Source organism: Vidua chalybeata, chromosome 1 (assembly GCF_026979565.1).
Source record: "Vidua chalybeata isolate OUT-0048 chromosome 1, bVidCha1 merged haplotype, whole genome shotgun sequence".
Taxonomy (NCBI): domain Eukaryota; kingdom Metazoa; phylum Chordata; class Aves; order Passeriformes; family Viduidae; genus Vidua; species Vidua chalybeata.
The window spans coordinates 64,477,773-64,501,304 of NC_071530.1; the positions used below are offsets into that span (position 1 = coordinate 64,477,773).

Here is a 23,532-nt window from a genome sequence, read left to right on the forward strand (position 1 = left end):
AGCTCATTTAACAACTTTATTAGATCAATAAAGAATTTTGGATATCAACAACTGCACATATAGTCAAAGAGAAAAACAGAAGTGCTAATTGACTCAAAGTGGACAGGGGAAAAACAGGGAAAATTACATAAAAATGAAACAGTACAATTAGTATTCTAAAAAACAATTGGCATCCCAAAAAAAAAAACCTTATATGACCTCTCTTCATCTACAGAAAGGCCAAGCAAGCTTTCAGTTTTCTCCCCCTTGCAAGGTTTTCCCAATAAACGCAAAGCCCATAGAATGACTGCACTAGCTTAGCTTTCCTGAGTCTCTGCTCTTTAGAGGCAGGCTCCAAGTCAACAGGTTCACAGATCACAGTCACTGGTCACTGCTGCCACCACAGAGTACAAACTAAAACCCACCATTACATTGCAAACCAACACTCTGCCACTCACAACCTCCAGCGAGGGCTGCAGCAGCCTGTAGGAACATTCCCGCCTTTATGCACACGCGGTACAACACTTGTATCCAGTTATCCCTAAGGGGCAACGTTCCAAAAGGACAGAAAAATTTAGGTAATAGACATTTTGCAACATTTGAGTTGTATTTAAACAAACTCCAGGTTAAGCAATTAATTGCCTTATTTTCCAGGTCTCCTGAAACTGTGCAGAAGGTGAGCAGGTTCACAGGCAGCCCCCACATTCCTCACTGAACCCCATACCTCAGCTGCACCACTACCATGGAGCACGCACAACCATATATGCTCTCAGGATAAACCTGACCCTGCAGCAGCACAGAACAGGAGGAAAAAACCCATGAGGAGCAGCTGCTGCAGGGACAGGTGGGAAAAATTAAAATCTGGTCACCTGCACCCAGGCAGCTCCCCATCGCTGAAAAGCACACAAGCAGGTGAGGCCTTAGCTTTCACAGTTTGAGATGAAAGAGCCCCAGCATTCCCATGATCCACTCCTGGAGGCTCCAAAATGTCCCCCCAGGAAGGACATCTCCCAGGTTTGAATACCCTACTCCCAAGGGTTCACATGTAACTACATAGTCCTGACCAGAGGCATGAGCAATCTCTCCTTAGCCAAGTGATGCCAGAAAAAATTATCTCTGTATTGAACTGCATGAGGCTCTCTGGTCCTTCCCATGTCTCTTCCGAGCTCTTCCTCAATTTTTCCAAAAGGCAGGGTAATGAACTGCACTCGAGGGGGCACAGCACTGAGGTACACAGGTTTTGGTACTTCACACATATTAATCAAAAGGACAGCAAAAATGGTAAAAAAAAATATTCTGGGTCACAGTCCTGACTATTGAAAATATTTTAGAGATTTTTCACTAGCTATGAAATTCATACTCCAAATGGCTAAAGATTCGGCTTTGAAAGCAAATATTTAATAATAATTTAGAAGAGGAAGGTTGTGGACAGTTGCACCTCAGGGTATTTCCAGAAATGACAAGTATTTTAACATGCAAATTCACAAATTCTGCAGCATACTGAATTTGAATATCTACTGTACATCCTGGCCATATACCATATTGCTAACAAATACCACAGTGCAAAATGGGTTTTTTTAAGACTACCTATATCCCCAGTTACACTTTAGAATGCAGTTTAAACAACAGTACAAAAAGCATATTATATATGGCATGTTTTGGAGGCGTTACCATATGCTCTGTCAATAATCTATGGATTCATAGGGCCCCGATGCACAATAACACGTTGGTCACTCACAGCTCCTTGGAGGACTATTCCATTCACCATAACAATTAGCTGACATTTAGGCTTATGTCACAATTTTTCAGTCACATTTTTATGTTGCTCAGTTCAAACATACAACTGTTGGGCTTCAGGATTTTTTTTATTGTTCCTATTTCTTTAAAGGTATGATCCGAATTTCATTAATTTGCACTAACATCAAGGAAGCAGGTTCAGACACTAAATCAGAAGACAAATGTTATCTTAACGATTTACTTCTATGATCCTTTGATCAACTATACTATAATTTTTTTTAAGCTAATTTAACCTATTACTTTACCACTGGCAGTAGAAGAAGATGATACTCTGAGAAACAGTTGAAGAAATAGAGGAAATACAGGATGTAAAAAATATAATTTGCTTCAGTATGATTACTCCCATTTTGGGCTGTGTTTCTGGGCAGTTCAAAATCAAGACACTTTTCTAAATTTTGGCACGGGGAACAGGCAGTAAAATAGATCTATATCATCATCTGCAGCAGCAACCCATATTATAACAAGCCAAAGTCTCAGAAGTATTTCTTGGTTTCTATTTAGAACAGAGGTCTGAGTAGTCAGGTGAATAGCTGGCCACAGAATAAAATGTCATTTACCAGTTACAGCCTAACCTAAGGTATAGGAGGTTCACCTTCCACTCTGTAGCTCTAGAGGCACCCATACAATCACCAGCATTTGTGCCTGGGCAAAATGTCTTCAAAATAACACACTGGAATGCTTCCAAGATAACATTTTCCATTCCCTCTGTACTTGCTGTGAATCACCTTACAAATTGCACAGCCCTGGAGAGTAAGATCTCCAATGCATTACTACCTTAGTCCAGGTCTCCTTTGTGAAAATGAGATTGTGCCTAAGGAATTTAACAACCCACTGGGGCAGGCTAAAATGCCATTGGCATCACTGGGGGGTCAGGAGTCTGCCTGCTTTGTACATGGCAGCAGGGGATTTGCATTTCTTAATACAAGTGCTGTTGTTCCACCCTTTTTACAGGAATACCAACAACTGCCAGGGATCTGTGATTCCCCAACAGGCAAAAGCCCCCTGCAGAAGGTACCTCAGAGGGGTTGTTCCCATGTAGGTTACCCCTACTGAGAGACAAAGGCTTTGCCATCATTCCAGCAAACTGCCCAACATTTCCTCCTGCCTACAGTGCCAATACACAGCTAAAGGGAGCTACTTACACTTGGCAAAGCAGAATATGCTACTTCCACATAAATATGTTGCAGCACCTACAACTGCAAGTATATAAACATTTCAGAAGGTAAAGTGTACTTTGCTTTAGGCTGGTCAGTTTTTAAATATGTACCTGTCTTTTTAATTTGTCTGGTAAGCAGTTTGTGCAGAAAGAAGCATTGTACAGTGCAAAAGTATGCTAAAAATTCCATTTGCATTCTAAAGATAAAAATTACCATTAATCACATCTGAAAATGAGAGAGTCTGAAAGCACAAGATATATTTTTGAAGGGAAAAAGTGGTCACAGCTACCAAAACACTTTCAGAAGGGAGGCTGACAAACTTTTCCTTCCTGTCCCAAAAAATAAAACTCCTTTAACTAGTTTGCATATAGCTAAACAGCTAAAATCAAACTGGTGCAACCTACACTACCAGTACAAAGCCTAAAAGGTACTCTACGTACTCCACTGACAAGGAATTTTGGAAAGCAATGTACCTATCAGTACTACAACCAGCTAAGTGACTTACCAAATCATCTATATAACAACTGCCAAAAGCCACTAAGAGATTTATCAACAGTGGGGCACATCCACACCAGCACTGCACTGTAGAGAGCGACAGAACAGAAACATTGCTGCTCTCTCCATGGGCTTGGCTTGGGCTGGCCTCTTCTGCTTGCAAAGTATCATCAGCTCTTCACCAGTCTAATCTTTATTTTGTATCCTCTTTGATGGACGTTGTGAACACAAAGAGGGGACAGTCCGTGGGCTTCATCATGCAGGTAGGCTGAAACTTACTCGTACATGAAGGGCTGTGTTCTCCTGGTCTCACCACACATAACTTCAAAAATCAAGCAAGCCATAACAAATTTGTAGTAAGGGATTGTGCACACACTCGTGCCCACAGATGTGAGAGAGCAAGCTTGCCTGTTTAAGAAAAAGAGACTGTCAGCACTATTTTATGTTTAGAAAAGAAAGGCCTCTCTTTAATAAAGTAACCTGTTGCCAAATCTCAGTTTTACAGAGGATAACTTACAGTGCATCTCAAGCAAGTTTGAGACTGGTCACCAAAGAGTATACATGCCCATGTGTCTTTTCTTGAGCCCACATCCACTCATGTATCTGTACAAGTGAATCCAAAACACTTTGTAGGCCTGTACTCAACCTCATTTCAAATAGTCTTCATCAAACTGCAAGTATGGGGGGGAAAGGAGGAAGACAGAAATGGCAAAGACATCTCTTTACTTCCAACTTTCCCTGCAGAGATATTACCAAAACAGGATATAAAATGTCTAATCCTGAAAGGCAATATTGTCACAGTTTTCACAAGGCCTTTTTTTCAACTTATATGAAGGGCTTTATAACTTTTCTGTCTTTATCTCATCAAAATGCTATCCTTCGTCCTGCAGCCCTAGCATTCTTTGTGGTGAACTGTTTCAGTATCAATATTAATATTCAAATGTCAAGTTTGTCACACTACATTTCCTGTATTATTTAAAGCATTCTGAACAATTATTATCTATGAAATATGAAACAGTAAATTTTTGCTATCTGCTTAAAATTTCAGCAGCCCTATCTGGGACAGAAGAGCACTTATATTAGTCACTTGGCATTTTACTTAGAAATGTAGCATTCAGCTTTTCTAGCAGTACTTCTGCATTTCCCCAAATTGTCTTTCGCTGTTTCTAGCAAAGCTACATATTTGTTCTTTTTCTGGAGTACAACTGAGCCCTGAATGTCAATCAAATGTATAGTATTTAGAATTTCAGACATATATTCCCTAACAGATAGTGATTTTTACATATAGTGAAACCTTGAGCTTTGTGGGGCTTTTTTTTAAGATTCATAGAACAGTAATTCTGTCTTTCATAATTTCTACTGCTCTTAAAAAAATTTTACTCTTTTTTTTCCTGTTTCAGTACTTGGTTGAATCTCTTTCTTTTGTAATTACCTAGACTGTGGTCATGTATCTTTGGCTATAAGGGGTATTTTTACTGTAACATGTAGGTGTCTTCAAAAGCAACATATTTTAGAGCTGCACAGCTGAGAATGCACTGAACTGTCACTCCTTTATATTGAGTTGCCAAAGTTCTGGAGAAACTTTCATATAATAGCACCAACTTAAAATAATGAATGCATAATAATCCACATACAGCAAGGTGCATGCTAATTAGATACATTTTTCTCCTTGTCAAAGAACAGCTTCACGAGAAAAGCATAAAAACCACACTGAGCCTTCCATTAACAGGGAACACTTTAGGCTATAGATCAAAATGAAATATCTCAAATAGCTTAAGAAAAGCTTTATTTTCAGTGTACAGCTTGATGATGCCATAAAGAACTTTGGTACCATTGCACAAGTCAGTTATTTCCTCCATTCTCCCCTCCAAAAGTGGAGGGTGATGGCAGAACATGCATGCATCTTTCAGTCTTAATTCAGTCCAAATTTGAGCCAAAGGGGTCTGATCCTAACACTCCAAATGTCAACAGGAAGAACGCCAGTGGGAATGGGGCCTGAGACAACATTTCTACAGTAGTCACCAACACTGAGTTATATAAATACTTCCTAATATATCAATACTGACTGGTCATCAACATTTCCATTATAATCTTTGTACTTGGAGATGGCTGTATGTTGGATGTTATCCATACTTCTCTCCAGCCAGCCGAAATGAATTTATTTTGAGTGATACAAGGCCCTCCCTCTCCTCCGGAGACCTACAGACAACTAACAGAATCATCATTTTTCACACAAATCAACAGGATCCTACCATCCTAGGCTGAATTCCAGTTTATCTGCTTAGATACAATGTACTTTTGCAGGGTTATAAAAGAAAGCTTTGGTTTTGATTTAGGAAATCAAAGGCTACCAGATTTTTCATGTAGTATGTCATGATGTCAAATAATCAGGGTTAGAAATTCAACAGTTAGGTGAGAACAACAGCTTCTGAATATGTGCCCTGCAATTCTTCTTCACTTTGTTTACAGTGCATTGAGAATTATAAATTTAGTAATAAACAGCAAAATCTAGCCTACCAAAACAAGGAGCCTGTCACAAATGCTCTTGAAAAAAAAATGCCAGGGGTATTACTATCATCACAAGCAGTATTCTTCCCACTCCTATCAAAAAAGCCATCCTTGAATTTGATCTTCTTGCACTCAAAAGAATGGCTGTTTGTCTACAGAGCTTTAGCACTATTATAACCAAACTCATTATTTTAAAGTGCTTGGAGCACCTTGGGCATAACAGAAGACACAAAAAAACCCAAGGTCTGTTGGACAATATGAAACTTGTACTAATGTTAATTAATTCACATTCACAAGGTATGCTGAAGTTGTTCCAAAAAAGCATTATGGCATATTTTGAGAACAAATACTAGGAGCAAAACACAAAACTTTGCTTAGTTTAACCACCTACCAATACAACTTCATTAATCTTTCTAAAATGAACCTGAGTCTTTTCTTTCCTTGCTGCTCCTGGAACGATGCTAATATTAGGCCCACCAAACTGCACTGATCAAGAATTAACTCTAGAAGTAATTTTTATTTCTGAAAAAAACAATTATTAAGGGAACTGATTTTTAAGAGCAGTGTGGGTAAAATGTGAGTGCAACTGCTTCATGCATTAGTTGAGAGGTTTAGCTGAAGGAATGGGCATACATGTTACCCTCAGTTTTTACAGTGAAACATGTTTGTTCCTTCACTTGCCCTGCCAGTACTTCTCTGTGTATACTCATTCATCTTCAAGCCTTCCCTGGACCAGAAGCTGAATGATGGTGATGGACAGGTATTTGCAAAGTGGTCCTTTCACTGCCCCCATGAAACGCAACAACTTCACTATGAAAGATATAAGCCTGATGAGGAGAACTTGCCGTGAGACTGCAGAGCACTCTGCTCTGCAGAACCTGGGCCAGAAACAGCATGATGGACACCAGTAACACAGCACTAATCAGGTGAGGTGGGGTGAACTCTGTGTGGAGGCTTATAGCACGCTCTTTCTTCACAGCCAAGGTGTTTCAGTGGTTTTTTCTAAGGTGCAAACATGCAGAGTTTGTACATTTATGTTGACAGGTTAGCAGCTTTGCTCTCAGTAGTAACCACAATTTCTTTTGAAGTTTTTAGCTGAAGTTAAGAGACGACCCAGGTCAGTACTCACACATCACACACCACAGCTTTCCTCAAACACAAGAAGAAAAACCCAGCAACCAAAAGCCCAGCTACAGAGTGAACACCACTTACACACACCACAAAAGCTCGTATTTTCCATGCCCATCCAAGACCACAGATTGTCGTAAGACTGAATACTGGCTCTCCATGACGGACCTCTGAGCCTATCCGAGCGTCTCAGCTCCCTGCCAACCTGCCGGCTCCCAACAACAGGGCATTGCACATAACAGAACTGCCCTCAGCCAGCTACAGCAATGCACTCAGCATCCAGACAGCAGCTTCTTTTCATTCTATACCTTCTTGTACAGGCCTTTGTAAAACACACACACAAGATCCTTACTAGTATGGAGGGAAATCAGTGGCTACAACTGCAAAGCGCCGTGTTGCTAGCCAGAGACGAAGAGCACACAATCCGAAGCTGAATGACTGCCAGCAAAGAGGAGTCCCAGCTTAAGGCCTCAAAAGAACTTGGAAAGCTGTTGCCTGGCTGATTACGTCCTCATGAAAGGGTAAGGCTCCAGAGCAGTGTGCACAGCAGATTAGAGGCAGGGCTCCCAGCAGTGCCGGCAGGAGCTGCAGAGCTGAGCCGACACACGTACTCTGCAAGTGCACCCTGGTGCGTATTCGCACGGCAGCACAAGAGAGAGTAATACCCATGAGCGGTCAGGCTGCAGTGCCCAGGCAGCCACCAGAAATACCTGCTCAACTCCCTCTGAAAGGAACTGGTCCTTAGGAAAATTTAAACATCAAGTGAGGGATGTGGTAAAACTCCAATCAAAAAAAAAAAAAAAAAAAAAAAAAAGTAACGGCAGTGTCTCTGAAAAAAGGGACAATTTGGCATTTGCAGTGTGTACAAGATGTCTTCATACACTTTCCTGATTCCTTGCCAGTAACTATTCAAAAAAGACCACTTAACAAGCAAACAGGTCTTCAGTACAACAAATAATAAAAAAGAGAGCAAAGCTTGTGCTATTTAAATATCATGAAACATTCTGCTAATCATGCACAGATGGAAGTACAGACGCTTCTGCCAGACGCCTTGTTCAGAAACTTTGCTCTATTTTTAATTATTTGATGCACAGAGGACCTGTTTACTGATTAAAAGGGCACTGCCTTTAAAAGCACTCCATCAATATGGAGCCTAGCGTTGTTTTTAAAAGAGGACTTTAAAAGTAGTAACTCATACCTCCAAGCTCCCTGCACCAGTTTTTATAATCTTATAACCATGAGGTTGGAGTTTTTTTCAGATGTTTTTCTCACATCGAGAAACTGCCGACATACAGGAAAAGTGAAACTAACTATACTCAAGCTATTGTTAAATTCACTGGCTAAATCAATTTGGAAAATGTGTATTTTTCTCTGATATCCCTTAGTCTGTATATTTTTGTTGTTACTTATAACAAGAACGGTTATCAATTTCCAGCTAGAAGTAATTTTTGATGGTTTTCTGTTTCATCAAAAGTCTCTCTTTTGAGAAAACATACCAAGTCCAGAATTATCAACCAAAATAATTACTATGGTGTTTGGGTTTTTTAAAATCTACTATAACCACAATATCATTGCAATAGTCAGTTCATGGCAAAAGCATGCTGATACACACAAAAAAAATTTAAAAACCCCTCTTACATATTTCCATTTCACATCTTAAGAGAACTCCACTCATTCAGTGGGTCCTTCATTCTTGTACTTCTCCATAGCAGGCTAGGAATTTTTCCCTCTCTGAAGAGCCTCACTCAAAATGCATACTATGTCACTTTTATTTTCTTTTTCTGAATGAAGTGCTTTTCAAAAATTCCTTTTTGATTTAACTTACATTTCACATCCTATTACTATAGAACTTTATCACTGGATCAGAGTCACGGTATGAGAAGTGATGATAAAGAAGCCCAAAGAAAAGCTCAAGATGCTACTTTTGACCCATCAGTATGACACATGAAAATGGTACTACATTTTTTAAAATTTACATTAACAATTTGAATTATTGCTGTTAATACACTGAAAGAATCCTTTGATTAGAAGATCACATGATATGATAATAAAGTAATAGGTTCTCCATTATTTTATGAGCAAATGACCCAGGCTCATGCTCAGGTACAGAGAAAATAACTGAATGAGTTTTGGTTTTGTAGTTTTTCATTGCTTGCGTTTTTTAAACAATGCCAGCATGTAACATTTTACAAACAAATATATGCTACTGATTTGTTAGAGATCAGCTGACAAGCATAAAAAGCAAGATGTCTGCTGAAGAGACACTGCAGCTGGAAGCCAGGGAAGACTGACAGGGCACACAGACTGAAAATCCAATGTTCAGCCAGGGAAACAGGCACCCACAGAGAAGCTTCAGAGAAGAAATAATGGTCTTTTCCCATGAGGTGAAGCGGAAGGCCCTATAGAGTGGAAAGCTTGTCCAGGCAGATCATTGGGGTTGCAAAGCTCAGAATCCAGCTATGACTAAACTAGGAAGGAAGAGAGGTAGATGAAACAACATTCAAATTTACATTTCTGCAGAAAACTACTGAGGTATTGAAACCCTCTAAGCAGAAGGGCATTTTAGACACATAGAAACACACACAGAATTCAAACAGAAGAAAGGGTCTAATGTAAGTATTGTGCCAGTAACAAACCCAGTGAGGGAAAGGTGTACAAGTAGGTCAGATATGCAGCAGTAAGAACTGCTGAGCACAGGAGAATCTTGGTAGAGAAGGCGATGAGGAGAAAAACTAATTGACCAGCAACAAGAGAAAGAAGTCTGGATGGAAATGGTTAAAACAGGACAGAGGATTAAAAGGCAAAACACTGTTTGGGCTATGTAAAGAAAGATTAGTCTTATTCACCAACACATCCACCTGAAGCACAGGAAGGAAAGAAGACTGATGACATTTGACTGAGCAACAACTTTCAGTCTTTCAGTCCCTCTCCACTTGAAGGAAAAGCCAAGTGACTGCTCTACTCCCACCAAACAAACTGTCTGATCAGCAATGCTGACCTCTGTGTGTCAGCTCTGAGACCAGAGGCTCAGACACACGCCAAAGGCCCCAGACTCTATCGCACCACATTTACACTCACATGGCTCCATTGAAAACCACCCAAGTAAGAAACAGAGGTGGGAACCCGACCCCTTATTTCACCACAGCCTTTGGCCGAGTACCTCGGTGTGTTGCACAACATGCACCCTTCATGTTAAATAAGAGCAGCATAAAACCACTGGTTGCTGCAGCCCAGCTTGCACAGCACTGCTGGTTTCATGAAGACACCCTGACTGAGCTGTATAAACAGCACCAAACACTGCAGCCAGCCAGCTGACAGCTCAGATAAACGCACTTCATAGCAGAGCTGCACACATAGCAGAAGTGTGTCTTGGTTTGCATTTCTCCCATTCCATACAGCCAACATGACATTCACCAAGTTTGACTTCTTAGGTAACAGGGTTGAACTTGATTGCTGATGTTTAATGTATTTCAGATGCTTACCTTCTACCCACCTCAATTTTCCTTATGGCTCTTTCTCACTGTACACTAACAGATAACATCTGGATAGTAACCTCATGTAACAAATGCCATACTTTCACTGAGGAATTACTTTAATTTGCTCAGTCGCTGCACATTGTATTCCCTCTGAATCTGCCACCGAGGTGCAATCAAAATAAACCAGTGGTGATAAACAAATGTCAGGACTCATCCATGCTGGTTGTGTAACTCTCACACCTGAAGACCACACACCAAGAATGAGTTACTCTATCATCTTGTGCAAATATGGAACAAAATGCAGACTTTTACTCCTTCAGTTCAAGTATTGCAGTATCACATCTGTTTTATGACATTTTCTAATATATTTGTGAGCTATCCAAACACCATATAGTATAATTTTAAACTATAGATTATTGTACTGTAAGCTCCACCATCACCCTCTTTCCCTATAAAAACAGGACACGTGTTACACATACTCATATGTCACTTACCTCCCCCCAGTTTAATTAATCAACTCTCAATTTCACAAAGGAAGTCAATGTGATTTCCAAGACTGTCATTAACAACAAAAATATCAGGCCAGATCACACCAGAGATCCAAGAAAGTTTAGCAAGAGTGGCAAGAAGGAAATGTGAAACTCGACCCCGATTCAAAGAGGAAGCAGACAAGTTCTAAACAAAGAGGTGCAGCAGCTTCTCAGTTCTGGAAACAAGGACATGCAAACACAAATCCTATGACCAGACCATCCAGGTCATCCTCAGCTGGTCCATCAGCAAGTGTTACTTACAGAAGAGTGATGTTATCAGGATAGGTGGTGGGAAAAGGAAAAGAGCATCCAGAGGAAAGAAACATAGTATCTAGGATGTATCAGACTCTCCCTATAATAAATTAGAGGGAAGGGACCATTTTATTTGGTACCAGGGAGAGAACAGAAGTGGTCAACAAGGAAACCTCCACTGTATGTTAGTGAGTTGTGTTTTCTTTGTTTTCAACCTGAGGCCAAATTTTAATGCATTAGCATGTAATTAAAATCTTGTGTTAACTGAAGATCATGGTCTTCATTCATGGTCAACATTCATATGTTAATGTTTTACTTGCATAACTATTGATAGAAATAGTATTGGCATGTATCCACGTGTCTGGGGCCAAACACTTTAAAGTCCAATATTAGACACCTCTGAAACAGGCAGATGAAAATCTGTCTAAATCAACATCTATTAACTTTTTGGCTGCCTCTGGAAAATAAATATGATATCACAGCTCAGGATGCAGGTCCATCCACAAAAGCTGTAATAGTTTGTAGAAGGATTTGTCAAGGGACAAGTCCTGTCAGAGTAAGCAAACCTTTCATATCACAGGTGAGGCATCCTAAGAAAGTCATATTTCTATTCTGATTCTTACAGAGGATTTCTATTTTCAGAAATGCCTATATAGCACTACCTGAGACACTTTGAGTCATTAAGATATTAAACAGAATGAAAAATAGGTTTTAAAAAATTGAAAAATGGTTCAATGACCTTCTGTGACGTTTCGACTCCTTGTGTTATTATGCTATTTAAAATGCTTATTCACTGCATTTTATAAAATCTAAAATTGTATTGTTTTTTCTTCTTGCATCTTTGCTTCTAAAACATGATATATTCTTTAAAAAAATCCAAAAAGGAAAATGGACTTATTTTTGTATTAATTTTTTAAAATAATCTCCCAAGCTACTTTCTGTCTGTATATTTGCTATAATTGTGTTCATATTTGAATTCTGTACTTCAAGCCATCTTTGATCAACTTGATTAATATTCCTTTCAAAAATTTTATAGCTGGTGTACTTCACAAATACAATTAAAGTAGATTAATCTGTTCTGAATTATATGTTTCATAAAACTACTGTTTCTCTGATTAATTTTACAAAAACACTTGTAACTATGTACAAATTAGTTTTTTCTCATTGATAAAACAATCCTGTTACACAGCTTCCAGTACTGGGCAAGAGATATCATTGAGAATATCTAATAAATCAGCAAGCCTGATGATGTGATGTCATGTGAGCTAATACACAAAATACTATATCTTTATTCCAGTAAAGGAAAAATAGCCCAATTCTCAGCTTATAGCACTGGCTCAGCTACAGTGAAAATCTTCAGGTATCAGTATCAGTAGAATAATGCCACCATCTAGTCAAAGTGACTGTAGATGATGCACAAACCTTTCTCCACTGAAACCAGTAAAAAAAAAAATTATTCAAATTCAATAGCATGGTTGAATTTCAGAGACACTGGGACTGAACAGGACCCATTTGACTCCTGATCTGCAAGAGAGACTCACTTTGACCTTACCATGACTGTCATGAGCAGGCTGATGTCATTTCACCCCATAAATCCCCTCGCCTGGTGCTGTAGCTAAGCACTGCTGAACTTAGGTATCCTCTAGAAACACTGTGATGCTGTAATTAGCAGTGAGATTTCTAATGCATTCCCCAGCCAGGAACAAGGGTTGCTGTGGCCACTGGAATAAAAGAATGTGAAAAGGAAGTGGAGAAGAATGAATAAGACAGGTAATAACAGAGAAAACACAGTAAAAACTTACTGAAGTATCTCATATTAAAAGAACACAAGAACCACCAGGAGTTGGCTAAACTGTCAAATAGGTATTAAAATAAACAGTGGGGTTTTTTTTAAATAATTCCATTTAAATAATTCCATTTTAAATAATTCCATTTCAGTGGAGAAGATCAATGATACATAGAAGGTATATCTCTGACATAAGCTTCTACTTCTGAGCATCTAAATTACAACAGGTTTGGTGCTTGGGTATTTTTTGAGAAACTACATATTTAAACATTCTGCTTGCAGTGCAACAGCAACGTAAACCTTTCCTTTATTTTTTGGCAGATGCTGTACATCACTCACATTCAACTTATCGTTAACTGTGAACTGTTCATGTATCTTGGTATCATGGTTTCAATGCTTCTATGGCAAGGCTAAACAGCATTTCAGAAACAATTATATCCCCAGGCCCATACTGTAGTTTCTGAAGCACAGATTAAGCACGGTATTCTGCTCAACAAGCTCATCACTGTTAAGTAACTCATCAGAAAATAAAGAGGGAATTATCAAATGGGAATTGCCAAGTAATTAGTTCTCTGAAGCAGATGACATACAACTGTTAAAGGGAGGGGCTTCCCTGCTAGTCATATGTCAAAGTAGAGCCTCCTAATCTGTAAATAAAAATTCAGTACATATGATTAGTGTGATGGGTTTTTAACTGCTAGTGGTACGTGGAGAATAAAGTTACAACTTCTTCTACCGTAATAACCTACTGGGATTTTTTTTCCCCTTGATTATATTGAATTTTCAAACCATTCTGGAACTACTCGCTGTCAGACTACCTTGGGAAAGCTATGAATACAGCACAGTACCAAGCAGCAAATGTGTTCAGGGGCTAGAGAAGAGAAATGCATTTATTATTATATACATTTAAAAATATCACTTTCTAGTCAGCTGCTACACATGCCACTGAAAAGGAGCCACACCAATATTTCTGAGCACAGTAAAGGAGGATTAAGCCTACTTTGTGTAATTATCCTTCTCCATTAAAGCCTGACTTTCTTTCAAGTAGTTGGCCTCACAGAAATGTTAGCTGTACAAAACTACAAAGGCCTTCACACGTGGGTACCTGACAAACAAAATGTGGTAACAGTCACAACCACACTCCAATACAAGTGAGGAACATTCAGACATTTGTACTTTTTATAGAGCAAGGAGTGACTCAATAAATCCTGAAGTCAGGTTTACAGCTAGTTCCAAAATAAGTAACTGATGAGAAAATAAAGAGGCAATTATCAAATTAGGGTTTGCCTCTATCACAGTGTCTCAACATGAGACACCCCTCAGCCAACACATTTAAATCCAGATGCTGCCACCTGGGCTAATTTCAGACCAAAATTATACCCCTGGTAATGAGGGCTAACTTTCTTTCAAAAGCACAGCTCTGGTTTCAAGGCAAGGCAAACCCCACCACCATACCCCTGCCCAACACACACAACCAAGGACGGGGGCAGCAGGAGGGCACACACAGATGCTCAGGCTTGCACACACCTGCACATCACATCCAGATGCCTCACCACTTCTCAGCCCCAGCAGATGGAAGTTCTCCATCTACTCATACTCACATTAACATCCAAAAGCCCACACTTTTAAAGGTATGCTAACAAGTTGCAGTTCATGGGACAGCAAATCTCATTCCATTTGCAAATATACATTTTAAAAACACCAAGTTGGAAGGTGAATCAAACCTCGGATAGTGCCTTCTATCACATTATGAATGTCAGCCTTGTGTTTTTATGTAGGCATACCACTACACCCCATGCCATTTACACTTCAGACCATGATATGAAACTTTCTATCAGTCAGACAGCAGGCCTTCAGCATCTGCAGTAGGAACAACAGAGGAAAAACATGAAAGGTTATGGCTGAGGTGAGGGAACCACAAAGCCTCATTTTTAAGACATCTGTCAGCATTCACATCACTTCATTTAATTTACCTTTTAGTTGCTCACACATAAACAATTAAAAAATTAGAATTATTCCTAATCACTATCCAGTTATACCTAGTTCACAGCTCCATTTCACTAGTGCTGTTAACACATTAGAAGTCTCCATTGCTTGCCTTCTTTTAGCCCTACAGATATTGTAGACCTTCATAAAAAGCATGAGGGAAGAAATAAAACCAGCTATGATAAAAGGACACTGATATGAAACCCAAAAAGCTACCACTGCACACAGTAATATAGAGACAGATTAGTTCTTTTTATGTTCACTATTAAGTATTTTAAAAGGGCAGACTGTTGCCTGTTTACAGAGAGAGCTAGCCAGAAGCCTGCATAAAACAGAAATTATGTCTTATGTAAAAAATAAGCTATATTAAGTAGTATACAGACATACTTACTGAAAATTCAGCCAAAAAAAAAAATTCTTACAAATGGGCTGCAGCTGTAAATTCATTCCAGTACTATGATTAATAAATATCAAGTGACTCAAGAACAGAAAAGATTAAAAAGAACTCTTTAATTGTTAAAATGTCCAGTATCTCATGTAAAATCCTCTCAAGACAACTGTATAAAAGAAAGCATTGAGTCATTTGCCTACGTGGAAGGAGGCAGTGCACGCTCTGAACAAATAACAATAACTCTATGTTTTGGAGAGCAGGCTAAAATTAACAGAAAGAAAGAAAAGGGAGAGAGAGAAGGGAGAGAGAGAGAAGGGAGAGAGAGAGAAGGGAGAGAGAGAGAAGGGAGAGAGAGAGAAGGGAGAGAGAGAGAAGGGAGAGAGAGAGAAGGGAGAGAGAGAGAAGGGAGAGAGAGAGAAGGGAGAGAGAGAGAAGGGAGAGAGAGAGAAGGGAGAGAGAGAGAAGGGAGAGAGAGAGAAGGGAGAGAGAGAGAAGGGAGAGAGAGAGAAAAAGAAAGAGAGAAAAAGAAAGAGAGAAAAAGAAAGAGAGAAAAAGAAAGAGAGAAAAAGAAAAGCTGTATCTATTTATTTATTTTTGCTTTACTTTTACTAACACCCATGTCCTTATCCAGGCAAGATGCTTAGCTGGCTCTGCAGAAAATCCTGCGTGAATTAGAAGGGTAAGCACACCTGGAGAGCTGACACACAGCAAAGATGTTACCCACTGAAGCCACACAATTCCTCACATGAGTGAAGCCATGAAAGCACATGTAGGGACATTAGGCCTCAAGTATGGCTTCTGAGATCCATTTTGGATGCCTTCAAATGTGTCCCATGTTCCATCCCTCTGACAGACTCCAGGGTCATAACCCAGGTCTGCCTAAAATGGAGCAGGGCAGTTGCCACCTTCACCCCAAAACAAATGCAAAGGCCAGAAAGATGATGCGTGTGAGTATGAAATGCTCTATCTGTGGCTGCTCCCTGCACAGTGCCAGGTCATGTTGCTTGCACATGTTACTACTGTGAGCTCCTGCCTGTTTCCTCCAGTAACAGAGAGAAATTTGTAAGCAGGCAGTGTCTATCCCAATAACTTTTATTTCACTTACTTAGTTATACAGTGGGCCTGATTTTGATTGTTCCATAGAAAAAATGAGAACTAATGAGGTCAACAGAAGTATCCCCAACTCAGTAACTAAAATGTCCAACAACAAGAAGTTAAACCAAATCCAACCTAATCTAAGGTCCACAAATAAAATACTATACTTCAAGCTGAGCTGGTATAGGAAAAACAGCATTTTAGTACTATACTCCTGTCATGCCTCTGCATCAGACTCAACTAGGTTACATTTTTTATTCAAAATGTTTGTTTAACATTGAATATATTATATCTCATGTAATTGCAGAAAATAACAGATGCTAAAATGTTATTTTGTTTATATTGTTATAAACAATAACATTATTGTTATAATGTTTTAATGTACAGAGGTGACTTAGCAATACATTATGGGTAACACAATCTGATTATTCACAGGACTTGACTAATGCCCTATAAACAACTACTTCTTCTAATTAAGAGATATAAGTTTTCCCAGCAGTAATCACTTCTTCATATAAACACATTTTTATACAACCCAAGTTAATCTTAAAAAAATAAAAAAATAAATTCTTTGTGGAAATGATAACATCATAACAAAAAACTTGCTTCTATTTGATGTCCCAAGTCAATAGCTGCAACCAATTTGGTTTTCTTCCAAAATGGAAAGACAAAGTGTGTCAGCACATGGGCACTTTGTGTGGTTTTTTACTCTCAAGAAACTCTTATTGCTCTGAAGTTACAGCGGTTGCCACTCACCCCCACCATTCAAGCTCATTTGGAAATTGTAACAGGCCTGTCCTTGCATGTAACTACTTGCCGAGGCAACTTCCCTCTAAAACACAGCACCCTTCCCCACAGTCACAATAAAATGTAAATGATGCACTGCATACTTTTCTATGACATGCTGTATACATTAAGAAGTTATTCTGCAACAGAGACTTTCTGATCAGCCCTGCATAAATAAGAACACTATTGTAATTAAGCTTTCTGGTTTTAAATTTAAAAAAGAAACCCTTTGGTTTTCTGCAAGCAATCACTATATTTCATTTTCTTTTATTTAAAGACACAGGCAATTTTATTATGACCTTTTATCTTTTTTTTTTTTCTTAAAGCATTAGCAGCATTGCCAATCCCAAGTACTTAAAAGTCATAGAAGAGGTCCAAAAAAACCAGGCTGGCTTAATGACAATCAGATTAAAGAAATAAAATAAAAATTTATGTTCTTTTTATTGGCAGTATGATTGTTGAGTCTTGGGACTTGGTCTTTTCAAGTTATTTTCCACAACCATATGGGAAGGAGAGAGAGAGGAAAGGGACAGCAGCAGACTGATATATGTGCACTTTTACATCTTGTCTGGCAATGGCATTTCAGGGAGGAAAATCAGAAGAACTGAAAGCATTCCTCAAAATAGAGCAAAAGACACACAGATACATCAGTAGTGACTAATTATCCTGGGAACTAGTCTAATGCCAGACAAAGTTTGATGCACAGAAGAAACTCAAGACAGTGGAAAAGCCAAGTAGGCAACAAGCAACAGGAATCCTGAAAATGATCATAAAAGTGAAGGAAGGATTTATACAATTTTACATGTGGCATTTTATAACAAGAATCAAAGTCTGCCAACTTTTCCATTCATACTAACATCTTCCAGTAACTGAATATACTCTGACCTCAGGTGAGCATAAAATCACCCATCTGGAACACACCTGTTCTGTAAGTCACAGAACTGAGTCACCAGATTTAAAGGAATTTTTCTGAGCAGTGTTTCTCAAGGACCTCTACTGCCAGGCAAGGGAAGTACAAACCTATCAGAGGTAGGCAATCACACAGACACCAGGAAGGTGTGCACTTTGCCTAAAGCCCAGAACAGACAGTGTACACTTGCTGAAGGAAATAAAAAGCATTGCATTCTCACCTTATTGGCAGTGCATAACTGTACGGTGAAGAAAAAAATGACGGTGGTCACTGTCCTACAGGGTCAAGAATAAATTCACAGCTTGTATTGCTTGCCCATCTGGCTTGGCCTGTGATGTGACTGTTGATCCAGAAGTTGAGGAGATGGAAACCAAAATAAAGAGAAACAAAAACACAATTAAGAGTCAACATTTACAGTCATTTACAACACACTAAGAGATCCCAATGAAGACTGAGAGAGGCTGCTTTTACTATTACTCAAGCACAAATAAACCATAGATTTAATTCTGCAGACAGAGCTCATACAGTAGAGAGCAGAGCCCATTTATTCAGAGTGCTCTTTTCCTAAATGTGATCTTAATGAGGTGAAGAATCATAAGCAAGTGGAGATGACTGTCTTTACTGCCAACAGAATATATTTTATTGGAGAAGCAGTAGCATCCTGAAAACATAGCGCTGCAATTACTACTACTAGGTGAAAAATAATCACTTATTGTAATGTGACTTTACCTTGTACACTATTTTGTTATTAAAGGTGGCATGCTACAGTTTGATGCCTATTACTGTAAATTCCCAAATAATATAAACAAAGTAAAACTTTAAAAATGTGGTTTTTTAATTTTTTCTGTAATTTCACTCAGCAAAATCATGAAGAGCCAGCATTGAACTTCTGCTGACATCACCTATTAAACAAAATACATTTGAGGTTTTCACTTGGAATCTCACCAAATATTTTTATCATTCTTGCTACAATAAAAGGATTTAGTGGGACTATTTCTCCCTCACTGAGAATCATTTCTGTTGTTTCAGTTTATGAGCATACTTACTTGTTCCTATTTAGGGAAGGATTTACACGCATACTTAACTCTAGATAGGTTCTTTAATCAATCCTCATTCAGCAAAACCCTCACTGGGACATCTACTAAAGTAACTTTGCAGACTGGGACCAATGCACACATACAGATTTGCATGTGTTGTACAACCACTTCAGACTACAGTTTTGAGAGGAAAAAAAAGCCATGAAGCATTACATTCTAAACACATGCACTGAGATCAAAAAGGAGTTACGGTCATGCATCTAGTTTTTGTCTTTTTGTAAAAATCAGGAATCTACGAAGTTTCTTATATTTTAAAATGTTAGTCATGCATCACCTCAGCCAAAACCATGTAAAAATCTTCAATTTTCTCATATAAAGAATGTGAACCACTGAATAAGACTTCAAAATACAGTCTTGACTGAATACCTATTTATTTATTTATCTATCACATTTGGAGTCTTGCTAAAAAGTAAAATGAAAGGATGAGGACAGAATTTTCACTTTGCAAAGCTTAGGCTATTGAAGTCACTGGAATATAGCAAGTCAGTTCTTTGCAATGAAATATTTACCTGTGCCAAGCCTGCCATACTTCTCTTTCTTGTTCTAATTATATCTTTATCTGTTAACGCAGAGCTGGTTACAGCAGTCTCAGAAGAGACCTACAACTAAATCTGTTATCTGCACTCTCTGAATTGTACACACCGTACCTGTACAGTTCTCCAGAACAACTAAATCACTCACAGCCTGTGTGGTTATAGCTGAGGCTGTCACACAGCTCGACTTCTCTCAAGCATCACCAGTGGCAGCTGCCTCGCACGCTGGAGTAGGTTTGCAGCCAGCCAGTGCTTCAGACCATCTATGCAATCCTGACAAGCACCTCCTTTACAGCCTGCCACGCTTTTTTTATTGCATTTCCCCCTCAATTAGTACACCACAACAAAAGCAGTGTGCGTATGAACAATGACAATGATAATCCTAACTGTCATCTGCTAAGATGTGCTGTTAAACCTCAGCAAGGGGAAAAATCAGGCCTTGATTTTGTTTTACTCGCCACATTACTATGACAATTACTTTAAAATTCTAATGTTTAAATCCTTAGTTGCTTTTCAGGTGACTGCGTTCAAGTGTCTATTTTCTTAATTAATGGGAAACTAGGCCACTGGATCTATTACATAAAAAATTTTGTTAAGTGAAATTCCATGTCTCTTGCAAATGTCTTTTAAAACAAAACTAGTTTTTTCAACATTTCTAAATACATTCAATCAGGCTAGAAAAGCAAAGTTGCACTGTTTATTTTTCAGAAACGTTTTTTTAACTATGTATATATGGCCTTTTTGAAAATAATTACTTTCTAACACTTTTAGTCACACAGGTAATTTGTCTTACAATAAAATATGTATAAGCAGCATGCAGCACACAAAGGCTCACACTTCAGGACTTGCCCTGCTCATGACTATTCCACTCTCTCCAGCCAGTCCTCCTAACAAACTCTTCTATTTCAAGACACCCCCTCAGAATGGAGGCGGCTGCACCGAGCAGAGGATATTCTCTCCTAGCCAGAAGGGCAAGTTAGTTGAGGTACTGAGAAGCTGCACTTCAGTGCAGGAAATTGCCTGCAAATACCCTGTCCCCTCACCCCTCCAAGAAGAAACACTCCTGCTCGGCAGCAGGCGGAGACCAACAAACTCATCACATCAAACCCAAGACCGCCACTGCCTGTCACCACAACAGCTGAACCACCAACAGGCATTTCTCATTCCCTCCTCCTCCAGCTCCAGTGCTTTACCATCAGAGTGATTAAAATATCTATTTTACTGAGATATTTCTGGATTGCTTTATGTTCCAGCCCAGTACTACAAACACTCAGGAGCTGTGGGTGCTGATGATTTCTCATCACTGAGATACAAAATCCTCCGGGCCAAGTTCAATATTAGTGTCAGTGCACCCAAGATTAGTGACTGGAGTAGGGGTGTTACCCACTTCTATAGACACTTAATGCAGCTCCTTAATCAGGCAAAAATCCTATTAAAGCCCACAGTGCTTTTTGCCACGAAAAGCAATATAGAGAAAATAACAGTGATACGCAGCAGATCACTTTCTGAGCTCGGTTACTCTACTACATGCCTGGATTAAATCCAATAAATGGAGTTATTTGAGATATACACCCATGTAAGTGGCTCACAATCCCATCCCCTGGAGTTGCTCCAGATTTATGACATTAGAACACAGTGCCAAATTTAATGCTTTTAAAAAATTATACCTATATTTATGGAAGTGTGGCTTAAAAGAGTGATGTTCAAATAATGAAAATGAAGACAAATATACATTGCTTGGTGAAACGTGTTTTTAAAAGCAACATGCAGTTCAAAGCTAATTATATTACATATCCTTTGACACTATTATAAACTGTGTCAGAAAGTCTCCTGCTCTATGGCTATAATATATTGATGAGCACAAATGCAAAAAATATCCCCATACTAGAAACAAAGTGTTCACTGAGGCAAAAAATTGTTTTTATCATAAAAAACTGCAGTCAGCTTTCACCTAACACACAAAAGGGCCTAGACCTTGCTAAGAACTATGAGGAGGCTTTAACAAATCCAGAGTGACAATACTGACACCAATTTTCATCGTACCAGCCACAGGGTGCAAAGTCCAGTACAAGAGTGGAGAATAATAAGCCCGTGGCCTATGATGAGAAAGCTGGAATGGGAACTGTTAGCAAACACTGCTACAGCCACCAAACAGTTAAACCAGACAGACCCAGACGGGGGGGGGGGGGGGGGGGGGGGGGAAAGAAAAAAAAAAAAAAAAACCTCTGAAGAAACTTTCGTGCAAGCTTGTATAAGCCAAAAGCATTTTTACAAACTACCACACCTTCATTAAATTTGCTAATAATACACGCAAGTGGAACTGACGATTTGGCTGACCTGCTAAGCGTGCCACGTACGGCCAATCTGCCTGACACTCCAGTGGGCAAAGAACACCCTTCCCGAGAAGTTCGGCCATTAGGAACCCACCACCGGCATCTTTCAATTTTCGGAAATCGAGGCAGTGGCCGCGCCGGCCGTACGCCACCAACGCGGCACACGCAGGGCTGGCGGTAGCCCGCTGGGTCGCCCGCCAGCCACACACGCACCTGGCTGGCCGGTGAATACGGTGAATCCCGTCTGTTACCATGGCAGCCTGATCTAATTACATGACTGATCAGGGCTGGAGTAAGCGCACTGAAAGCCTGCACCGCTGACATGTCGCTACATGATGAGACAGACAGACAGCCGAGCACAGAGAAAAACCTATCGACCTCTGCCTTATGTAAAAAGTGAGGCGATTACAGCCACCCTTTCAAAACAGCTGCTACCCGTAAAATACCGGGCCAGTTTTACGAACAAATTAGGTGCAGTAACGTACAATTACTACTATTATCCTGCAGCATCACAAAAATAACTACGGCGCAATATTTTCCCTGGCCATTCTCAATTTCCCTCTCCCCCATTCATAACCCTTGCTCCACATGATAAAACTGCACCGTCTCTATCACTCGAACAGAAATAGATTAACACGAAGCCGGGATTTTCCTTTAGGGGACGGTTTCATTCGAAACTGAAATTAAAAGTCCTTGACTTATCAGCGTGTCAGCAGAGTAACTCACTATGCCCGACCGTATCTGACGCGTGAAGTAACCATTACTGCATAAAATACATAACCATGAGCGTTAAAGGTTAAAGTGTAAGCTGCCTTACAAAATACGAATTTCTTTACCATATGAAAGGGAAAAGGTATCCGGCAAAGGTCATTTACCTGCACACCCTTCCCGTTTAGTACACAGAAATCATTTGTAAAGAGGAAGGTTTTACAAACCTAGATTTCTTCGTCTGGTCGAAAAAGAAATGCCTAAAAATTTTCCCCAATTCTATCTGGAGTTCGGGCTCATAGGGGAGAGATGCTGCTCGGAGGAGTCCCTATTACACAGCATACGGTAAACAAAATAAAAATAGCCTGTCGTTCTCGTTGTCTACATAGTGCATTATATAACGGGCTTCCGACTTGTTTTCTTTTCTATTATTACTCTTCAGTAATTCCTCCTCTTCAATAGCATGTAAATCGCTCCCAATTCTGTCATTTTATTATTATCTCTATTACTATTACAGTAGGAGCTAACGCTTTTCCAGCACGCTTTAATTTAGACTTTAATATTCTCAGGAATCACATTGACGGA

At 39.4% G+C, this 23,532-nt stretch overlaps 1 protein-coding gene across 6 annotated transcripts in view; it reads right to left on the reverse strand.

Moving 5' to 3' along the window:
• The window catches only part of ATXN1 (ataxin 1), a 223,385-nt gene that overhangs the window by 190,161 nt on the left and 9,692 nt on the right, over positions 1-23,532 (reverse strand). For 4 of the 6 annotated variants that reach the window (XM_053956556.1, XM_053956566.1, XM_053956528.1 and 1 more), the window contains exon 2: positions 18,497-18,616. The gene's annotated coding sequence lies outside the window, so the exon portion shown is untranslated. Of the gene's footprint in view, positions 1-12,874; positions 13,044-14,832; positions 14,901-18,496; positions 18,617-23,532 lie in introns of those variants that run through there. The other 2 variants (XM_053956547.1, XM_053956576.1) reach the window with 2 other exon arrangements.